Below are 21,895 nucleotides of genomic sequence, written 5' to 3' on the forward strand. Positions count from 1 at the left end.
ATGAACGCACATTGGAAGCGTGTATTCATCATCGCCATACTGGCGTATCACCCGGCGTGATAGTATGGGGTGCCATTGCTTACACGTCTCAGTCACCTCATGTCCGCACTGACGGCACTTTGAACAGTGGACGTTACATTTCAGATGTGTTACGACCCGTGGCTCTACCGTTCACTCGATCCCAGCGAAACCCTACATTTCAGCAGGATAATGCACGACCGCATGTTGCAGGTCCTCTATGGGCCTTTGTGTGGAAGCTGCATGGGCAGCTGTACCTGTAAACGCCATCCAAGCTCTGTTTGACTCAATGCCCAAGCGTATCAAGGGCAGAGGTCGTTGTTCTGGGTACTGATTTCTCAGGATCTATGCACCCAAATTGCGTGAAAATGTAATCACATGTCAGTTCAAGTATAATATATTTGTCCAATGAATACCAGTTTATCATCTGCATTTCTTCTTGGTGTAGCAATTTTAATGGCCAGTAGTGTAGCAGCTAATCCTACGAATTTCGTTTGAAAAGACAGAAATAATGCCATCCTTCAAGGCTGAAACACCAGCCATTACATTGAATGATAACAAACAAATTAAAATTGTAAATAAGTTCAAATATCTTGGGGAGGTTATAAGTTGGAATTCAAACGAGAAAATGTCAGCAGAAAGCAGAACAACTAAACTTAAACAAGCGCAACGCATCAGCTGGCCAACATACAAGAAGGAATGTTTCCTCAGACACTACCACTCTGCTATTAAACCTGAAGCAACTTATGCTAGTGAAACACTGTTCAAGATGAACATCAAATCAACCACAGACAAACTACACAAGGCAGAAAGAAGAATCCTTAGAACAATTATAAACAAAAAATGCCAAGTAGAGGGACAGTGGCGACTATAACCTAACGAAGTTGTATACCAAGAAACTGAGTCAATAATTGACACAATGCGGAAAAGAACGGTTGCTTCTTTCTGCCACAGTTTCAGACTACCAGAAACCAGGCTACTGAAACAACCGTTCCCCTGCTTTTGGAAAAGTAAGACCAAGAACAACTGGTTTAAATAAGTTCAAAATGATTTAGACGAATTAGGCTTGACAATGCAACAAATTGAAGGCAGAGAAGAGAAGAAGATCCTGAAACACAGTCACACAAGATTTAAACTAAAGACATTTACATGCAAAAAATACACCATAACTGATGAAGAAAGGGCAGTCAGGTCGGAAAGGATGAAGAAGTTTTGGGAGCAGAAGAGGAAAGCCTAATCTACAACTAGTATTAAGACTTAAATGTATATGGATTGAATAAAGTGCTCCATCGTGGGCGTAAAATACGTATATAAATAAATAAATAATCACATTGAGTGATGAGGCAGTTTCTGGCTCATTTCGGGAGTTGCCTACAATATGTAACTTGTAAGCCTACCGTAAGGCAAAATTACATTGCGTGTGACTGAATGCTATAGTACGGAAGGGGAGCAGAAATTTTTTCTCTCTAGCTACAAATCTTCCACGAGAGCCGCTACATACACAGGAGAAAGCATGCATTGGAAGGTTCAAACAGTTGCCAAGAAACCTTGTGAATTTCGGTTCCCTGGTAAGAAAATATGACTTTACATTTTAGGTATTTTGTTTCGAGATCGCTTTGAAGGACTCCTCTATTCCGTCTGAATCACGATATATTGCACCTTTCATCACTGCATTATTGCTTTGTATGGAAATACCGCTGGCTATTCGATTTTTTTCGAAACACATTCATTTACAGTACAGACCACACTGTCGATGAAATTATAACAACATCAGATGTAAGTGACAAAAAAATCGCCGGCCGGAGTGGCCGAGCGGTTCTAGGCACTTCAGTCTGGAACCGCGCGACTGCTACAGTTGCAGGTTCGAATCCTGCCTCGGGCATGGATGTGTGTGATGTCCTTAGGTTAGTCAGGTTAAATAGTTCTAAGTTCTTGGGGACTGATGACCTCAGCTGTTAAGTCCCATATTGTTCAGAGCCATTTGAATTTTTGACAAAAAAATCAGACACATAAACGGAAGATCTTGACAGTGAAAGGGAATGACCAGATGATTTGAAATGTTTCCAAACAAGTACGACAGCTTCAATAAATGCAAAAACAGTTTGCCATTCATTGTCTGGTAAATTTTATTTCTATTTTATACTATTTCCTTTCCTTGCGAAAATGTACTTTATTGCTGCAGTTAGGATGTTTATTAACCATGCAGATGCGTAAGACGATACTTGACTTGTACTGTCGCGGCAGCATGATGCGCAGTTTGTGGTTGCCAGCACTGCTGCGGGTAGGCGTGCATTGTTCCCCCCGCAGGGCTCCGCACCCCGCATCGGGACCGAGCCCACTACGTACGTTCTGCGCTGCCCGCACTAAACTCTGACATCTTAAAAGTTCTGTAACTATCAAAGAATCTTGAACCACTATGGTCGCACCAAACATCACAGTTCCCGAAAATGGTTCAAATGGTTCAAATGGTTCTGAGCACTATGGGACTCAACTGCTGAGGTCATTAGTCTCCTAGAACTTAGAACTAGTTAAACCTAACTAACCTAAGGACATCACAAACATCCATGCCCGAGGCAGGATTCGAACCTGCGACCGTAGCGGTGTTGCGGTTCCAGACTGCAGCGCCTTTAACCGCACGGCCACTTCGGCCGGCTAGTTCCCGAAAATCTCGTATCTGTTCCGTTGTAGTGAGAGATTCATTCTGCTTCGCGATTATCTCTTCCTTTTACTTAGAAGTAAGATATGATGACAAGTTACGCTGCAATCTGAAAACAGATTATCGGAACCATGTAAGTACAGTGTCGTTAAACGAAGCAAAATGAAATGTATCATTTTCCACAGTCAGTCCACAAATTAAACTTCCTCCTTGCTCCAGCACCACCAGAAAACGCCGTTTGACTTTTCAATAAATCAATTACACTTGAGCCAAGTAAAAACCTCGCACCTAGTTGCCTACCACAGTAAATAAAAACAGTTCTTAAATAATGCTAATGAAATCTCAAAACGCAAGAGTTGGCAATTGGCAGAACTAGAGAAAGATAAATCACATAGAATAACATGTAATCTTTCGTAGAATGCAATATATTGGATAATACATAACAATAAAATAGAATTCACTATGTGTTTCCCAGCTTGACAACAAAGGTTTCATATACATTCCCCTGAAAATTATAGCAACATCTTCATCAGTCACATTTGGCCATCCTTTAAACAAAAAAGGTAAGATATTCAATTAAACAAATATTTTTGATCTTTTACAATTACAAAAGAAGATTGTACTGTATCTCTAACGTTTCATTCTGTATTATTAATCAGTCGAGCTATATTGTTAGGGGACAGTCTAATTATGTAATACAGAGAAGTATAGTGCAGACTACACCTATGCAACGCGTAACAAAAGAGAAGGGCGAGTTTGCTGTTAAAAGCTCTTATACACACTCGTAAAAGAGCAAATGTCCCATCTGATATACATGCATGCGCAAAAAACACTTTTTTTTTTAAAAAAATGGTGACAGATTTTGAATAATCAAACAGTTGCTGAATATTGCATCTTTCATTAGCGCGTGCGTACACACGTACTCGACCATAGCTCTACATCACGCCTGTTTTTCGAAAGAGTTCTGCCGCCCACCACTAGGTAGCACTTGTGTCGTTCTTCTCTCTGGTTCGTTCTCACGTCAGCAGCGCACAATGGTCGTTCTACTGAAAACAGTTTAAATGACATTAAATCCCGTTTCTTTAATTCCTAGCTAGCCTAGTGAATAAAGCATTTAATCTTAGTTATAATTTTTTGTTTCACAGAAAATATCTGCATATACTGAGATAAGATACGCTGGCTTAAGACTGCTACCAAATTTGCAGGTCTTTCTACAAAAAAGACAATAAATAATGTGTTTCCATACATAAGAGATACGCTAACGTTTATGGACGGCATCCGGAATGAGATAAAATTGTTGTCAGAATCGAGGGAACGACCAAGTACAGTATATCCATCGATTTTTTTTCTCTAGGGTAGCGCTTCTCAACCTAGGGGGCCGAGTAACACTAATAGGGGGCACAAGCTTACTCAAGAGACAAAAATTTGATTTACAAAAATTGACTAATTCACTGAAAGGAAAGGAAATCAAAATACTTTCTGAGATAAAAAAATTGAAATTAATATTTACATTGATATAATGAATTTAGAGATAGAACTGTGTCATTACTTCACAAAGCATTAAATAATTAACGTTTCGATGTTAAATAAAAGTTAGTAACTATTAGTGACTTTCTTGGACCCCTGTTTCGGAGCAAAGTGTTTCGAAGGACGTAACCCATCAACATTTTTGCGTGCTGCCTGCAAGACAGAGAGCAATAGAGGGCTATTGATTCTGACTTGATCAGCCTAGGCCCTAGTGGATCACTGTTGCAAAACACTAGTCAATTACTTTTTGTTGGTCATTTGTCAGAATTGTAACTTTCTACATTTACCGTCACAAAATACAAACCCCGATATTATACAGCAAGACAAGAAGACATAATACCGCTTTTATTTCGTGAACGGTTCCAGACATCGAAACGAGTTTTTTGGCAATTGACATTACGCTAAGAGGCACGTAGCTTGAATTCTGAAAAAGACCCACAAGTGTCATGGGACGTCCGCGCCGAACAAATCCTACAAACGATAATGAACAAAATGAGATTCTTAAAAAAATAAACAAAAAGAAGCGATAGCGTATTACATTAATAAACAGAATGCCCATGGTCCGAAGTTCGAAACCCGTACCACTTCTAATTTGATTAGTGATTGGTATTGGCGGCCGAAGACTTCCGACATAAGAAGTTACCCACATTCTGCCAATTGGCTTGTCAAAAAGAGTGAAGGAGTGGACAGAGGTTCAGGGCACCCTCTTGTCCTTGGCGTGGGAAACTGCCCCTAAAGACGGAAGAATCAGCAATAATCCACGGCACGAGGACGCAGAAGGCAATGGAAAACGCTCCATTAAAAACAAATAACGTGTATCCACAGGACATGTGGCCCGTAATTGAAGAAAGTGGCATGATGATCCCTCCTTTGCAAAAGATTGCCTCGCGAGGTAGCAGCGTGGTCTCAGGCGCCTTGCCACAGTTCGCGCGGCTCCCCCCCACCCCCCCCCCCCCCACCCCTTCCTCCCCCCCTCTCCGTCGGAGGTTCGAGTCCCCCACGGGTATGAGTGGGTGTGTTGTCCTTAGCGTAAATTAGTTAAAGTCAAATTAAGTAATGTGTAAGTCTAGGGACCGATGACCTCAGCAGTTTGGTCCCATAGGAACTTACTACGACCACCAAAAGTTTCCTGAGTAGTTCCCCATTCGGATCTCAATAAATGGTTCAAATGGCTCTGAGCGCTATGGGACTCAACTGCTGTGGTCATAAGTCCCCTACAACTTAGAACTACTTAAACCTAACAAACCTAAGGACATCACACACATCCATGCCCGAGGCAGGATTCGAACCTGCGACCGTAGCGGTCGTGCGGTTCCAGACTGTAGCGCCTTTAACCGCTCGGCCACTCCGGCCGGCTTCGGATCTCCGGGAAGGGACTGACGAGGGGGAGTGACCATGAGAAAAAGATTGAATTTGGTTATTCAGTCGTTTTACGAGTCGGAGCGTGGAATGTCAGAAGTTTGAACGTGGTAGGGAAGATAGCAAATTTGAAAAGGGAAATGCAAAGGCTCAATCCAGTTATAGAAGCGGTCGGTGAAGTGAATTGGAAAGAAAGCAAGGATTTCTGGATGGGGTAATATCAAGAGCAGGAGAAAAGGTATAACGGGAGTAGGATTCGTTATGAATGGAAAGGTAGGGAAGAGAGTGTGTTACTGTCAACAGTTCAGTGATACGCTTGTTCTTATCAGAATCGACAGCAAACCAACACCGACATTGCAAGCTGAAGATGAAGAGATAGATAAAGTATATGAGGATATTGGAAGTGTAGTACAGAACTCAAAGGAAGATGAAAATGTAGTAGTCATGGGTGACTGGAATGCAGTTGTAGGGGAAGGAGAATATGGGCTTGGGACAAGGAATGAGAGAGGAGAAAGATTAATTGAATTCTGTGATAAATTTTAGCTATGGAATAATCTTGGATGAACACCTAAACTGGGAAGAACAAACAGTCACAGCTTGCCGGAAATCGCTCTCCTCCCTACATGCAATTCAAAAATTTAGAAAAATATTTCCAACCCATGTTAAACAAAAATTAGTCCAAACACTAGTCTTGCCTAATCTTTACTACTGTGATGTAGTTCAACATGGCACAAATAATGAAAATTCGAGATGCCTCGAGCTAGTGATGAATGCTTGTGTTAGATACGTATGCAACATACGGTTGTATGATCATATCAGTCCTTCATACTCCCAGCTAGGTTGGATACGCCCACATAAGGCACGCGATCTCCACACGATGTGCTTACTTCATCGATTTCTTAGCCACTGGTGCCCCCAATACTTATCTTCTCACATTAAACACCTATCATCATTCCACAACCGCAATACCAGATCGGATACGTCTAGCATCTTGGCTGTACCTTTACATAACACAAAATCTTTCTCCGTGTCATTCTCCATCTCAGCCATACGACTATGGAACGCGCTCCCCTGTGATCTGCGTCTTATCCAAAACCACTCAACATTCAAGAGGGAACTTAAGACTTGCATATTAGGGACGGTATAGCCACCATTGTTGTGCCCCACCTCATCTTTTTCTTTCTCCTCTCCATCATAGCTTCGAATTTTACCATTCTATTTCTCTTCCTCTAACCTATCTACCTCTTCTATATCTCTTTCACCCCATTCCATCGTCTTATGTCTCTGCTTGATGAGAATAACTCACAAGCTGCAAGAATATAACGAGAAAATTCCCAACTAGCAATAGGACTGACACTCATAAAAAAAAATATGTTTACTTTCATATACATAGTCATTATTATTATTATTATTATTTTTATTATTCTTGATTGTTATAATTATTTTTTGATTGTTATAATTATCATTGTACTACTTTTATAATCTCTATTTTTTTTCTTTAACATTAATACTGTATAACATGTTATATGTCCTAATTTTGTGTAGACACTGAAATTTGTTGAATCTGAGTATGCCTGGTTAGGTGTAAGAGAGGGCCTGAAGGCCCTAATCTTGCCAGGTAAAATAAATGCATAAATAAATAAATAAATAAATACTCTGTTCAAGAATCATAAGAAGAGGACGTATACTTGGAAAAGGCCTTGAGATACAGGACGATCTCAGTTATATTACATCATGATCAGACAGAGATTCCGAAATCAGATACTGAACTGTAAAGTGTACCCAGAAGCAGAAGAGACTCAGATCACAACATAGTAGTGATAAAGAGTAGGCTGAAGTTAAAGAGATTAGTCAGGAAGAATCAATACCCAAAGAAGTGGGATACGAAAGTGCTAAGGAATGACGAGAAATGCTTTAATTTCTTTGAGGCTGTAGATACAGCAATAAGGAATAGCCAGTACGTAGTACAGTTGAAAAGGAATGGAAATCTCTAAAAAGGGCAGTCACAGAAGTTCGAAAGAGAAACTTGAATACAAGGACGGTAACTGCGAAAAAACCATGGGTAACAGAAGAAACACTTCAGTTGATCGATGACAGAAAGAAGTACAAAAATGTTCAGGGAAATTTAGTAAAATATAAATACAAGTCTCTTAGTATTGAAATATATAGGAAGTGCACGAAAAATGAGAAGAAATCGAAAAAGAAAAGATTGTCAGAAGGATGACTCAGTCAAAAGTCAAAACAACCTTTGGTGACATTAAAAGCAACGGTGGTAACATTAAGAGTGCAATGGGAATCCCACTGCTAAATGCAGAGTAGAGAGCGAATAGGTGGAAAGAGTACAAGGAAGGCCTCTATGAGGGGGAAGATTTGTCGGATGTGACAGAAGAAGAAACAGGAGTCGGTTTAGAAGAGACAGGGGATCCAGTATTAGAATCAGAATTTAATAGAGCTTTGGAAGACTTAAGATCAAATACGCCAGAAGGATTGATAACATTCCAACATAATTCTAAAATCATTGTGAGAAGCGGCAACAAGACGACTATTGACGTTGGTGTAAAATGTATCAGTCTGGCGACATACCATCTGACGTTCGGAAAAAAATCATCCACACAATTTCAGAGACTGTAAGAGCTGACAAGTGAGAGAATTATTGCATAATCAGCTTAATAGTTCATGTATCCAAGTTGCTGACAGGAATAATATACAGAAGAATGGAAAAGCACACTGAGGATGTGTTGATGACGATCAGTTTGACTTTAGGAAAGGTAAAAGCACCAGAGAGGCAATTCTGACGTTGCTGTTGTTAATGGAAGCAAGACTAAATAAAATTCAAGACACGTTTATAGGCTCTGTCGACCTGGGAAAAGCTTTCGACAATGTAAAATGGTTCAAGAAGTTCGAAATTCCGAGAAAAATTGGGATGAGCTGTAGGGTGAGCCGGGTACTGTACAATATGTACAAGAGCCAAGAGGGAATAATAAGAGTGGACGACCAAGAACGAAGTGCTAGGATTAGAAAGGGTCTAAGACAAGGATGTAGTCCTCCGCCCCTACTGTTCAATCTGTACATCGAAGAAACAATGATGGAAATAAAAGGAAGGTTCAGGAGTGGAATTAAAATTCAACGTGAAAGGATATGTACGATAAGATTCACTGATGACATTGCTGTCCTGAGTGATAGTGAAGAAGAATTAGATGATTTGCTGAATGGAATAAATGAGTACAGAACATGAACTGAGAGTAAATCTCTGAGACAAAAGTAATCAGAAGCAGCAGAAATGAGGACAACCAGAAACGTAACATCAGAATGATGAAGTTAACGGATTCTACTACCTGGGCTGCAAAAAACCAATGACAGACAGAGCGAGGAGAACATCAAAAGCAGACTAGTTCTGGCAGAAAGGGCTTCCTGGCCAAGAGAAGTCTAGTAGTATCAAACATAGTCCTTAATCTGAGGAAAAAATTTCTCATAATTTACGTTTGGGGCTCAGCATTGTATGGTAATGAAACACGGATTGTGGGAAAGCTGGAACAGAAGAGAATCAAAACATTTGAGATGGTGGCGCTACAGACGAATGTTGAAAATTCGGTGGGCTTATAAGGTAAGGAATGAGGGGGTTCTGCGCAGAGTCGAAAGGAATATGTGGAAAATGCTGGGACGGCCGATGTAGCCGTGCGGTTCTAGGCGCTACAGTCTGGAGCCGAGCGACCGCTACGGTCGCAGGTTCGAATCCTGCCTCGGGAATGGATGTGTGTGATGTCCTTAGGTTAGTTAGGTTTAATTAGTTCTAAGTTCTAGGCGACTGATGACCTCAGAAGTTAAGTCGCATAGTGCTCATAGTGCTCAGAGCCATTTGAACCATTTGAAAACGCTGGAATGGAAAAGAGACAAGGTGGTAGGACATGTAAGACATCAGGGAGTGACTTCCATGTACTAGAGGGAGATGTAGAGGGTAAAAACTGTAGAGGAAGACAGAGATTGGAATATATCCTGCAAATAATTGAGGACGTAGGCTGCAAGTGCTAATCGGAGATGAAGAGGTTGGCACGGGAGAGGAATTCGAGGCGGGTCGCATCAAACCAGACAGAAGACTGATGACTAAAAAAGAAAACTTCCAATGATATAATCTTGTTAATTTTGGAGGTGAAATTCTCCTCAAAATAATCCGAGAAATAGTCTAAAATTGAAAGGCAAATCGGCCTGAGTCGGCTATAGCATTGTAGACACGTTCATGCAGGGCTCTTTCGTTTTACCATGCCTTTTGGCTGTTTACTTGTCTGCCCCGCAGAACTAGCAGGAACCGTGTCGTCTATGTGCAGGTCGTTTCTGCTTCAACATTCTCATGGAGACATGTAAATCAATGAGAAGTTAGATACGCTACTTTTATACGGTGAACGTAAAAGAAATGCTATCGAAACGGTACGGCGGTTCACGGATGTCTATGCTGACCCTCGCTGTCCTTCGCGCCATGCAGTTGCCCGAATTATTATGTCACTTGGGCGAGCAGGCAGCTTCGACGTTGAACAGAGGACGAGGACGAAGACTACAACTGACAAAGCACGTGAAGGAATTGCTCTGGCTATGACGGTTTCAGCCCGCACGGTGGCACGAGACTTATTGCCAAGGACTGGGGGATCAGCAGGACGAGTGTCATTCACATCTTGCACCAATATCATTTCTACCTTTATCATCTGTTACCACATCAGACACTCGGTCGACGTGATTTCTAACGCCGTATAGAATTTTGTCAGTTTGCTTTGCAGCGCCTGGGGGACGATACGCTTTACTGACGAAGGAACGTTTAAGAATCACGGTAATGTAAATTTACGTAACACGTATGACTGGGCAGCTGAAAATCAACGCTGGCTTCGCCAGATATAACACCAACGACTGTAGAGCGTAGACGCGTGGTGCAGCGTTATAGGAAATTCCATTGTGGGACTAGTCACTTGAATCAGCAGTTGTCTTGTGACAGCCAGAGCGAGAGCACCAGCAGAAGCGAGTACTGTTTGTATAAAGCGTTTATTTTGCATTTTGTTTACGACCTTCCACTAAGGAAGGGATTCTATTTGTGTTTATCTGCTCTGCATAGTAACTAACAGTTCTTGATAAAACTTTACGTAGTTTTCGTGTTAGATTTCTTAGTGTTTTCTTGATCGTTTAGAACAGAAAGCGCCCTAAAACCGTCTTTTGTTTGCTTCGCGGCCGTTAGCCACTAGTCACTTGAATCAGCAGTTGTCTTGTGACAGCCAGAGCGAGAGCACCAGCAGAAGCGAGTACTGTTTGTATAAAGCGTTTATTTTGCATTTTGTTTACGACCTTCCACTAAGGAAGGGATTCTATTTGTGTTTATCTGCTCTGCATAGTAACTAACAGTTCTTGAACTTTACTTAGTTTTCGTGTTAGATTTCTTAGTGTTTTCTTGATAATTTAGAACAGAAAGCGCCCTAAAACCGTCTTTTGTTTGTTTCGCGGTTGTTAGCCACTAGTCACTTGAAACAGCAGTTGTCTTGTGACAGCCAGAGCGAGAGCACCAGCAGCAGCGAGTACTGTTTGTATAAAGCGTTTTTGTACTTATTTGCTGCGCTTAGCTTTTAAATAGTTTTTCTGGGAAAACCTAGCGTAGTTTTCGCGTCTCGTATTTCAGTGAGTGTTTCTTGATTATCAGAGTAGCTCATCAGAAGATTATCTTGGGAATTTGTCACCGTATAGCGTAGGGTAAACATAGTCATGTGTAGGGACTGTGGTTGTTGTGAGCGGACGCAAGGAGAATTGGCCACTCTTCAGGGGCAGGTGGAGGCTTTGTCTGTTAGGCTCATCGAGCTCGAGGCGCAGGCGTCGGCTCGTAGTGGCGTTGGGGCAACTGTGGTGAGACCTATGCCTACTTCGGTGGCCTTGGAATCACATGGAACCCCTGATGTCGCTGCGTCTTCCGGCAGTGAGCATCTTACCGGTCAGCCATCACTCCAGGGTGAATGGCGGACAGTGGTGGGCTCGCGCGTGCCTGGCCGAAAGGCGAAGGTGGGATCTGGCCGCGTGGCAGCTGCCTTACCCCTTTCCAACAGGTACGGGGTGCTTCCTAGTGGTGATGACATCGTTTCCGAGCCACCACAGGATGCCTCGCCTGTTGGGCCAGTGGCCGATTCTCCGGCAAGGTCCCGACAGTCACAGAGGGCGGGCCTGTTAGTTATAGGGAGCTCCAACGTTAGGCGGGTTATGGAGCCCCTTAGGAAAATAGCGGGTAGGTCGGGGAAGAATGCCAGTGTGCACTCGGTGTGCTTGCCGGGGGGTCTCGTCCGTAATGTGGAGGAGGCCCTTCCGGCAGCTATTGAACGCACTGGGTGTGACCGGCTGCAGATAGTAGCACATGTCGGAACGAATGACGCCTGCCGCTTGGGTTCTGAGGCCATCCTTGGTTCCTTCCGGCGGCTGGCTGATTTGGTGAAGACAACCAGCATCGCACGCGGAGTGCAAGCTGAGCTTAATATCTGCAGCATAGTGCCCAGAGTCGATCGCGGTCCTCTGGTTTGGAGCCGTGTGGAGGGTCTAAACCAGAGGCTCAGACGACTCTGCGACTATAATGGTTGCAAATTCATCGACCTCCGTTATTGGGTGGAGAACTGTAGGGCCCCCCTAGACAGGTCAGGCGTGCACTACACACCGGAAGCAGCTACTAGGGTAGCAGAGTACGTGTGGCGTGCACACGGGGGTTTTTTTAGGTTAGAGGGACCCCCCCTTGGGCGAAACGATAAAATACCTAACGGCTTACCAGAGAGGACATTATCATCGTTGATAAAGAACGTCCGTCCTCAGAGACCAAAAACAGGAAAAGTTAACGTAATATTGGTAAACTGCAGGAGTATCCAGGGCAAGGTTCCTGAATTAGTATCTCTTATTGAAGGAAATAGTGCGCATATAGTATTAGGAACGGAAAGTTGGTTAAAACCGGAAGTGAACAGTAACGAAATCCTAGACACAGAATGGAATATATACCGCAAGGATAGGATAAACGCCAATGGTGGAGGAGTATTTATAGCAGTAAAGAATTCAATAATATCCAGTGAAGTTATTAGCGAATGTGAATGTGAAATAATCTGGGTTAAGTTAAGTATCAAAGGTGGGTCAGATATGATAGTCGGATGCTTCTATAGACCACCTGCATCAGCAACCGTAGTAGTTGAGCGCCTCAGAGAGAACCTGCAGAACGTCGTGAAGAAGTTTCGTGATCATACTATTGTAATAGGGGGAGACTTCAATCTACCAGATATAGAATGGGATAGTCACACAATCAGAACTGGAGCCAGGGACAGAGACTCTTGTGACATTATCCTGACTGCCTTGTCCGAGAATTACTTCGAGCAGATAGTTAGAGAACCAACTCGTGAAGCTAACGTTTTAGACCTCATAGCAACAAATAGACCGGAACTTTTCGACTCCGTGAATGTAGAAGAGGGTATCAGTGATCATAAGTCAGTGGTTGCATCAATGACTACAAGTGTAATAAGAAATGCCAAGAAAGGAAGGAAAATATATTTGCTTAACAAGAGTGATAGGGCACAAATCGCAGAATATCTGAGTGACCACCATCAAACGTTCATTTCTGAGGAAGAGGATGTGGAACAAAAATGGAAAAAATTCAGAAACATCGTCCAGTACGCCCTAGATAAATTCGTACCGACTAAGGTCCAAAGCGAGGGGAAAGATCCACCGTGGTATAACAATCATGTACGAAAGGTACTACGGAAACCAAGAAAGCTTCATCATAGGTTTAAGAGTAGTCGAATCATAGCTGATAAGGAAAAGCTGAACGAAGCGAAAAAGAGCGTAAAGAGAGCATTGAGAGAAGCATTCAACGAATTGAACATAAAACATTGGCAAACAATCTAAACAAGAACCCTAAAAAGTTTTGGTCATATGTAAAATCGGTAAGCGGATCTAAATCCCCTATTCAGTCACTCGTTGACCACGATGGCACCGAAACAGAGGACGACCGAAGAAAGGCAGAAATACTGAATTCAGTGTTCCGAAACTGTTTCACTGCGGAAAATCGTAACACGGTCCCTGACTTCAGCCGTCGCACGGACGCCAAAATGGAAAATATTGAAATAAACGATATCGGAATTGAAAAACAACTGCTATCACTTAGTAGCGGAAAAGCATCCGGACCAGACGAGATACCCTTAAGATTCTACAGTGATTATGCTAAAGAACTTGCCCCCTTTCTATCAGCAATTTATCGTAGATCGCTGGAAGAACGTAAAGTACCTAGCGACTGGAAGAAAGCGCAGGTCGTTCCCATTTTCAAGAAGGGTCATAAATCAGATGCGAATAATTATAGGCCTATTTCGCTTACGTCAATCTGTTGTAGAATAATGGAACATGTTTTGTGTTCTCGTATTATGACGTTCTTAGATAATACAAATCTCCTTCATCATAACCAACATGGATTCCGCAAACAGAGATCATGTGAAACTCAGCTCGCCCTATTTGCCCAAGAAATTCACAGTGCCGTAGACACTGGCGAGCAGATTGATGCCGTATTCCTGGACTTCAGGAAGGCATTTGATACGGTTCCGCACTTATGTTTAGTGAAAAAAATACGAGCTTACGGAATATCGGACCAGGTTTGTGATTGGATTCAGGATTTCCTAGAAGAAAGAACACAACATGTCATTCTTAACGGTTCAAAATCTGCAGATGTAGAGGTAATTTCGGGAGTACCGCAGGGAAGCGTGATAGGACCTTTATTGTTTACAATATACATAAATGACTTAGTTGACAACATCGGTAGCTCCGTGAGGCTATTTGCAGATGACACGGTTGTCTACAAGAAAGTAGCAACATCAGAAGACTCGTACGTACTCCAGGAGGACCTGCAGAGGATTAATGCATGGTGCGACAGCTGGCAGCTTTCCCTAAACGTAGATAAATGTAATATAATGCGCATACATAGGGGCAGAAATCCATTCCAGTACGATTATGCCATAGGTGGTAAATCATTGGAAGCGGTAACGACCGTAAAATACTTAGGAGTTACTATCCGGAGCGATCTGAAGTGGAATGATCACATAAAACAAATAGTGGGAAAAGCAGGCGCCAGGTTGAGATTCATAGGAAGAATTCTAAGAAAATGTGACTCATCGACGAAAGAAGTAGCTTACAAAACGCTTGTTCGTCCGATTCTTGAGTATTGCTCATCAGTATGGGACCCTTACCAGGTTGGATTAATAGAAGAGATAGACATGATCCAGCGAAAAGCAGCGCGATTCGTCATGGGGACATTTAGTCAGCGCGAGAGCGTTACGGAGATGCTGAACAAGCTCCAGTGGCGGACACTTCAAGAAAGGCGTTACGCAATACGGAGAGGTTTATTATCGAAATTACGAGAGAGCACATTCCGGGAAGAGATGGGCAACATATTACTACCGCCCACATATATTTCGCGTAATGATCACAACGAAAAGATCCGAGAAATTAGAGCAAATACGGAGACTTACAAGCAGTCGTTCTTCCCACGCACAATTCGTGAATGGAACAGGGAAGGGGGGATCAGATAGTGGTACAATAAGTACCCTCCGCCACACACCGTAAGGTGGCTCGCGGAGTATAGATGTAGATGTAGATGTAGATCTTATTTCATCCTAGAGATGTTAAATGGAAATACGTAAGCACACTTTCAAACGAACATTATACCTGTTCTAGAAGACTTAGCTCTGGATAAGCGACAGTGTGTGTGTTACAGCAGGACGGCTGCCCAACTTACTCGTCCCGTGTTGCAACACAAATACTAAGTTTCCTGACCGTTGGACAGGACGGAATGCTTCAGTACAATGGCTGTCCAGGTTCCTTTACTTGGCTCCTCCTGATCTTTCGGTTGAAAGCAGTGAAAGGTGCAGTCTACCATGAAGCTCCAACTACACCGGACGATATGCCCCGTCGAATCGACACAGCATGCAACAGCACAACATCCAACGTACTTTCATCTGTCCATCTCTCTCTCGAACGGCGATTTCAAACGTGTTTGCAGCTGATGGTAAACTATTGAGAACATGCTTAAGTAAAGAGTAAAACTACGTTTCGTTAAGCAAAAGTATTTATTTTGTGGGGAATGTTGGAAGCGCGACTGGGGTAAAGCTCTAGTCAGCCTTTATTGCCACTGGCATGCATTTAGTATCCCCACTCAAGTTGCGAGTCCCCCACTATGGTCCAGGTGCATGTAAAGCAATTGTGCACACGGAAACGGAACGAAAGGGATGGCCCTAACACATGGACTGTAGTTGTGCACCATGATTGAATATTAATAATTACTGAGTAGTGATGGGAACTATCAGCTACTGTAATAAAACGAGGGTTACAAATTGCGTACATTTATTGATATAACCTCGGTGATTACTCAGAACCCTGTACAATCATCACTCATTCTCACGAATAACACTGCTCTTTTGCATATACATCGAAATTTGTTGATTAATTAGACCTATCTTATCGGTGGATTAAGTGTTCTGAGTAAAAAGGAGAAGGAAGCACGAGGCCGTCCTATAGCCGGACGCAGTCAAACATGTCGTCAGTCGTTCTGAGTAAAATGTTTAGTTTATTTAAAGTGTATTCTGAGTAGTTACAATTTCGTTTAGTACGTGTAGACGCAATTATAGGACAGTAAATGTTTCACTTTTAAGAAGCATTTAGCCGTCTCCAGGCATTTGTTTTTAAAAACTAAGGAACTTAATAAACTAATGTATCTTTTCCGTGAATAGTGTTCTACATCTACTTGGATACTCTGCAAATCACATTTAATTGCCTGGCAATCTCGTATAGCGCGCGGAAAAAATGAACACCTGTATCTTTCCGTACGAGCTCTGATTTTCCTTATTTTATCTTGGTGATCGTTCCTCCCTATGTAGGTCGATGTCAACAAAATATTTTTGCATTCGGAGGAGCACTTTGGTGATTGGAATTTCGTGAGCAGATTCCGTCGCAACTAAAAACGCCTTTCTTTTAATGATGTCCAGCCCAAATCCTGTATCATTTCTGTGACACTCTCTCCCATATTTCGCGATAATATAAAACGTGCTGACTTTCTTTGAACTTTTTCGATGTACTCCGTCAGTCGTATCTGGTAAGGATCCCACACCGCGCAGCAGTATTCTAAAGAGGACGGACAAGCGTAGTGTAGACAGTCTCCTTAGTAGGTCTGTTACATTTTCTAAGTGTCTTGCCAATAAAACGCAGTCTTTGGTTAGCCTTCCGCACAACATTTTCTGTGTGTTCCTTCCAATTTAAGTTGTTCGTTATTGTAATACCTAGGTATTTAGTTGAATTTATGGATTTTAGATTAGACTGATTTATCGTGTAACCGAAGTTTAACGAGTTCCTTTTAGCACTCATGTGGATGACCTCACCCTTTTCGTTATTTAGGGTCAACTATCACTTCTATTCAGATATCTTTTCTAAATCGTTTGCAGTTTGTTTTGGTCTTCTGATGACTTTATTAGTCGATAAACGACAGCGTCATCTGCAAACAACCGAAGACCGCTGCTCAGATTGTCTCCCAGATCGTTTATGTAGATAAGGAACAGCAAAGAGCCTATAACACTACCTTGGGGAACGCCAGAAATCACTTCTGTTTTACTCGATGACTTTCCGTCAATTACTGCGAACTGTGACCTCTCGGACAGGAAATCACAAATCCAGTCACATAGTTGAGACGATATCCCATAAGCACGCAATTTCGCTACGAGCCGCTTATGTGGTAGAGTGTCAAAAGCCTTCCGGAAATCCAGAAGTACGGAATCGATCTGAAATCCCTTGTCAATAGCACTCAAGACTTCATGTGAATAAAGAGATAGTTGTGTTTCACAGGAACGATGTTTCTAAACCCATGTTGACTGTGTGTCAATAGACCGTTTTCTCCGAGGTAATTCATAATCTTCGAACACATCCTGAGATGGTGTACTCAACGACGAACCTGGGTGCACGAATGGCAAAACGTCATTTTTTCGGATGAATCCAGGTACTGTTTACAGGATCGTGATGGTCGCATCCGTGTTTGGCGACATCGCGGTGAACGCGCATTGGTAGCGTGTATTCGTCATCGCCATACTGGCGTATCACCCGGCTTGATGGTACGGGGTGCCATTGGTTACACGTCTGGGTCACCTCTTGTTCGCACTGACGGCGCTTTGAACAGTGGACGTTACATTTCAGATGTGTTATGACCCGTGGCTCTACCCTTCATTCGATCCCTGCGAAACCCTACATTTCAGCAGGATAAAGCACGACCGCATGTTGAAGGTCCTGTACGGCCCCTTCTGCATACAGAAAATGTTCGGCTGCTGCCCTGACCAGCTCATTCTCCAATTGAAAACGTCTGTTCAATGGTGGCCGAGCAACTGGATTGTCACAATACGCCAGTCACTACCCTTGATGAACTGTGGTATCGTGTTGAAGCTGAATGGGCAGCTGTACCTGTACACGCCATCCAAGCTCTGTTTGACTCAATGCCCAGGCGTATCAAGGCCGTTATTACGACCAGAGGTGGTTGTTCTGGGTACTGATTTCTCAGGATCTATGCACTCAAACTGCGTGAAAATATAATCACATATCAGTTCTAGTATAATATATTTTTCCAATGAATACCCGTTTATCATCTGTATTTCTTCTTGGTGTAGCAATTTTAATGGCCAGTAGTGTATAGGTGAACCAACAAACGTCAGTGCTTTGTTGACTGCGTCAAAGCGCGCCGTTTCCAACCTGTAGTTGGCTGCTTTGAACACTCTTATGTTGCGATTGACACACACAGTGTAAATTGATAGATTGAATGAGTCTATCATTAGCAAAGTAGCGCAGCGCTGTTTAATTAGTAACATCGCCGTTGTACATTATTTTCTTTGTTTTGGAAAGCTGAAACTATTGAAGTGAAACACCTTCGTTATTCTTCAGCGTGATTGTCATGATTAAATTGCAAATCGAAAATCATTAACTGCATTTCATAATAATTGTTTAGCTGCTGAGGTTTAGCCATTTTGATTTTGAGACATAAAACTAAACGTATATGTGCGTGAAGCTGATATACTAAGTACTCTTCTCGTGTGAAACACATTCTCGAACAAGATTTCAAAGTATATTCGGCAGACGTGTTCTCCACCTTAATCTTCCCTCGCGCTCGAATAGGAGGGCTCTAGTCGTCAATCCGCTTTACAGTATTTGGCTCTCGGCATTAGGCGGTTGCAGTGGGGAAGAGCGAATTGCGAACATCCGGTGCGAGCGAAGTTTAACTGTGCCTTCAGTAGGTCACAACTGCGAACTATCACAATTATGGTCCAAATTTTCGCGCGGGTCCATTGCTGGAGCTGATGTTGTGCAAGTTTTTCTTCTTTAAAAGTTGACTACTCGAGGCAAGTGAGTCTACTGCAGCGCTCTTAGCGTTCATTTCTGTACCGTGCCTCGTTTGTTTCGAATAGTCAGTTTCCTTTACACGTAAGCGCCAAAGTTTCGTGTGTTGCGAGAGCTGCAGCTGTGAAGTTCGGCGCTTGAACGGTGAAAGTGATGTTAAGAGACACTGTCCTTCTTACTAATAAATCGAAATATACAAACAAAATGTAGGAAGATGCATTGGTAATAGAGTCTATTAATGACTAAAGCAAAATTCATAGTGGATATTCTTGTCTAAAGACGTGTGGTAAATTCTCTACACTCCTGAGTACTGAAAGAATAGGAAAAGCATCGTCCAGACATTTCAGAACTTACACGTTTATTTGCTGGAGAAAATATGTAATTACAAAACATCAAACAATATCTGTCACGCAATAAATAGCGCATTTTTTTTTTAGCGTTCAGTTCCTCAATCGATAAAAACGAGACCTCTGTAGGATCTCTTTAATGTCTGTCTATCCGTCCAACTGCAAAAAGCTTTTTCTCAGGAACGGCTAGATCTATCAAGCTGAAATTTATGTCACGTACTGCGAGCTACAGTCCCTCGCCGGTGTAAAAAATTTAAGTTTCTAAATCAATGCAATCAAGAGGTACGGCCCTTTATGTAACATATCTTCCGTTGACCTAGAATCATGAAATTTGCAAGAAGTAAGGCTTCACAGCACAACTAAAGAAAAAATCTGAAAGTTGTTAATTTGTAGTTACAGCATACGAAAAAATATTTTTTTCTCGTTTTTCAACAATCTGTCCCGTCTGTTAAGACCACTTTTTCTCAGAAACAGGTAGGCCCATCAAGTTGGAATTTGTCACATACTACGGTCTATGGTAACTTGGCTGAGCAGTAAATGTAAGCTTATGAGTCAATGCAGTGAAAAGGTACGGTCATTTATGTCACATATTCTGTTACACAGATATACAGAAAGTCTGGTAAAAGTACTGTTAACCTTCAGGGGAAAGCGGGTAGTATACAATTTGTACAAGACCGAAGAGGAGCAATAAGACTGGAAGATTACTAACGAAGTACTCGCATCGAAAAGGGTGTAAGACAGGGATGTAATCTTTCATCCCTACTTATCAGTCTATACATCGAAGAAACAACGATGGAAATAAAAAAAAGGTTGAAGATTGGGATTAAAATACAGTGTGAAAGACATCAATGATAAGATTCGCTGATGACATTGTGTCCTCAGTTAGAGTGAAAACGAATCACAGGACCTTTGAATGCAATGAACAGCCTAATGAACACAGAGTACGGATTGAGAGTAAATCGAAGAAATGTGAAAGTAATGAGTAGTGGTGGAAATGAGAACAGCGAGAAACTTAACGTCAGGATTGATGGTCACGAAGCAGATGAAGTTAAGGAATTCTTCTACCTAGGCACCAAAACAATCCATGATGGACAGAGCAAGGAGGACATAAAGAGCAGACTAACAGTGGCTAAAAGGCATTTCCGACCAAGAAAAGTCTACTGTTATGAAACATAGGCCTTGATTTGAAGAAGAAACTTCTGGGAATGTACGTTTGGAGCACAGCATCGTATGGTAGTGAAACATAGACTGTGGGAAAAGTGGATCAGAATAGAATCGAAGCATTTTAGACGCGGTGCTATAGAATAACATTGAGAATTAAGTGCGCTGATAAGGTAAGGAATGAGGAGGTTCTTCGCAGCATCAGCGAGTAAAGGAATATATGGAAAACACTACCAAGAAAAAGGGACAGATGGATAAGGCATCTGTTAAGACATCAGGGAATAACTCCCATGGTACTAGATGGAGCTGTAGAGGCAAAAACTGAAGACAGAGATTGGAATACATCCAGCAAATAATTGAAAATGTAGGTTGCATGTGCTTCTCTGGAATACCGGGAAGTTCAGGCCGAAATCCATGACCACGCACGTGAACACACTTTCGGTATATTTTAATAAATAACTCGGCTGGTCACGAAAACTACCGAAATGCACTACCAAAGCAGCACCTCCGCACCAGAGGGCACACGACTTCTATCCCCAAGGGGGCTGCCAGTCAACTCATCGACTTCACGAGCTACAGACTACTCCACAAGATTATTTAACGTTTAGGTCTTTCGACCAATCGTTATCTGGAGCAGACTGTAATCTAGATCATTTGACATTTGCTGCTCCCATATATCGCGCTTCTGTAAAGTGCTGCTTATCTAACGTTGTCAGAAATTTGTACGGCCCAGTCACATTAAGGTGACCACCGCGTATGTTCGACGTCAACGTGCAATAACTACTTACAAGCGGAAGGTGGCGGTACTAGCAGTGGAGGATCTATAGAGCGTATCGGGGGGATGCGGAAAATACTGCAGTCGTTGTCGTGATGCAAAAACAGTGCGATTTATCTGACTTTCAAAGGGCATGATCATTTGCTTCTGAGCCAAGAATGGAAGCATATCCGAAAAGGTTAAGTTCATAAACTGTTCGCGTGCCGCCGTGGTTAAAATTTACTGTGTAAAGCAAAATGGCGATATTAAAAACCGGAGCGGAAGCAAGTGTGGTGTATCACAGGCCATGGATGACAAGGGTGAACAATGGCTGCAGAAATGTTTACGGGCGAATAGACGTGCATCTGTTGAGTAACCGACTGCCCGAATGAACCGAGGAGCTACTAAAAGATCTCCTCAACGACCGTTCAGCGAACATTGCTTCATGTGGGCCTCTGCGTTAGGTGACTGCTTCATGCATCTATGCTGACTGCTGTTCGTCAGCAACGAAGGCCGGAATATGCACGACAGTACAGCAAGTGGACGTCCACTAGATGGTGACAGATGACATTTTCAGATAAATCTCGTTTTATACTCCATTGGAAAGAAGGTCGTTGACTTGTACGGCTTGAAGGTCTGAAAGCAAACACTCTGGATCAGTCGCGGCCGGAGGTGTTT

This window comes from Schistocerca americana, chromosome 3 (assembly GCF_021461395.2).
Source record: "Schistocerca americana isolate TAMUIC-IGC-003095 chromosome 3, iqSchAmer2.1, whole genome shotgun sequence".
Lineage (NCBI taxonomy): Eukaryota > Metazoa > Arthropoda > Insecta > Orthoptera > Acrididae > Schistocerca > Schistocerca americana.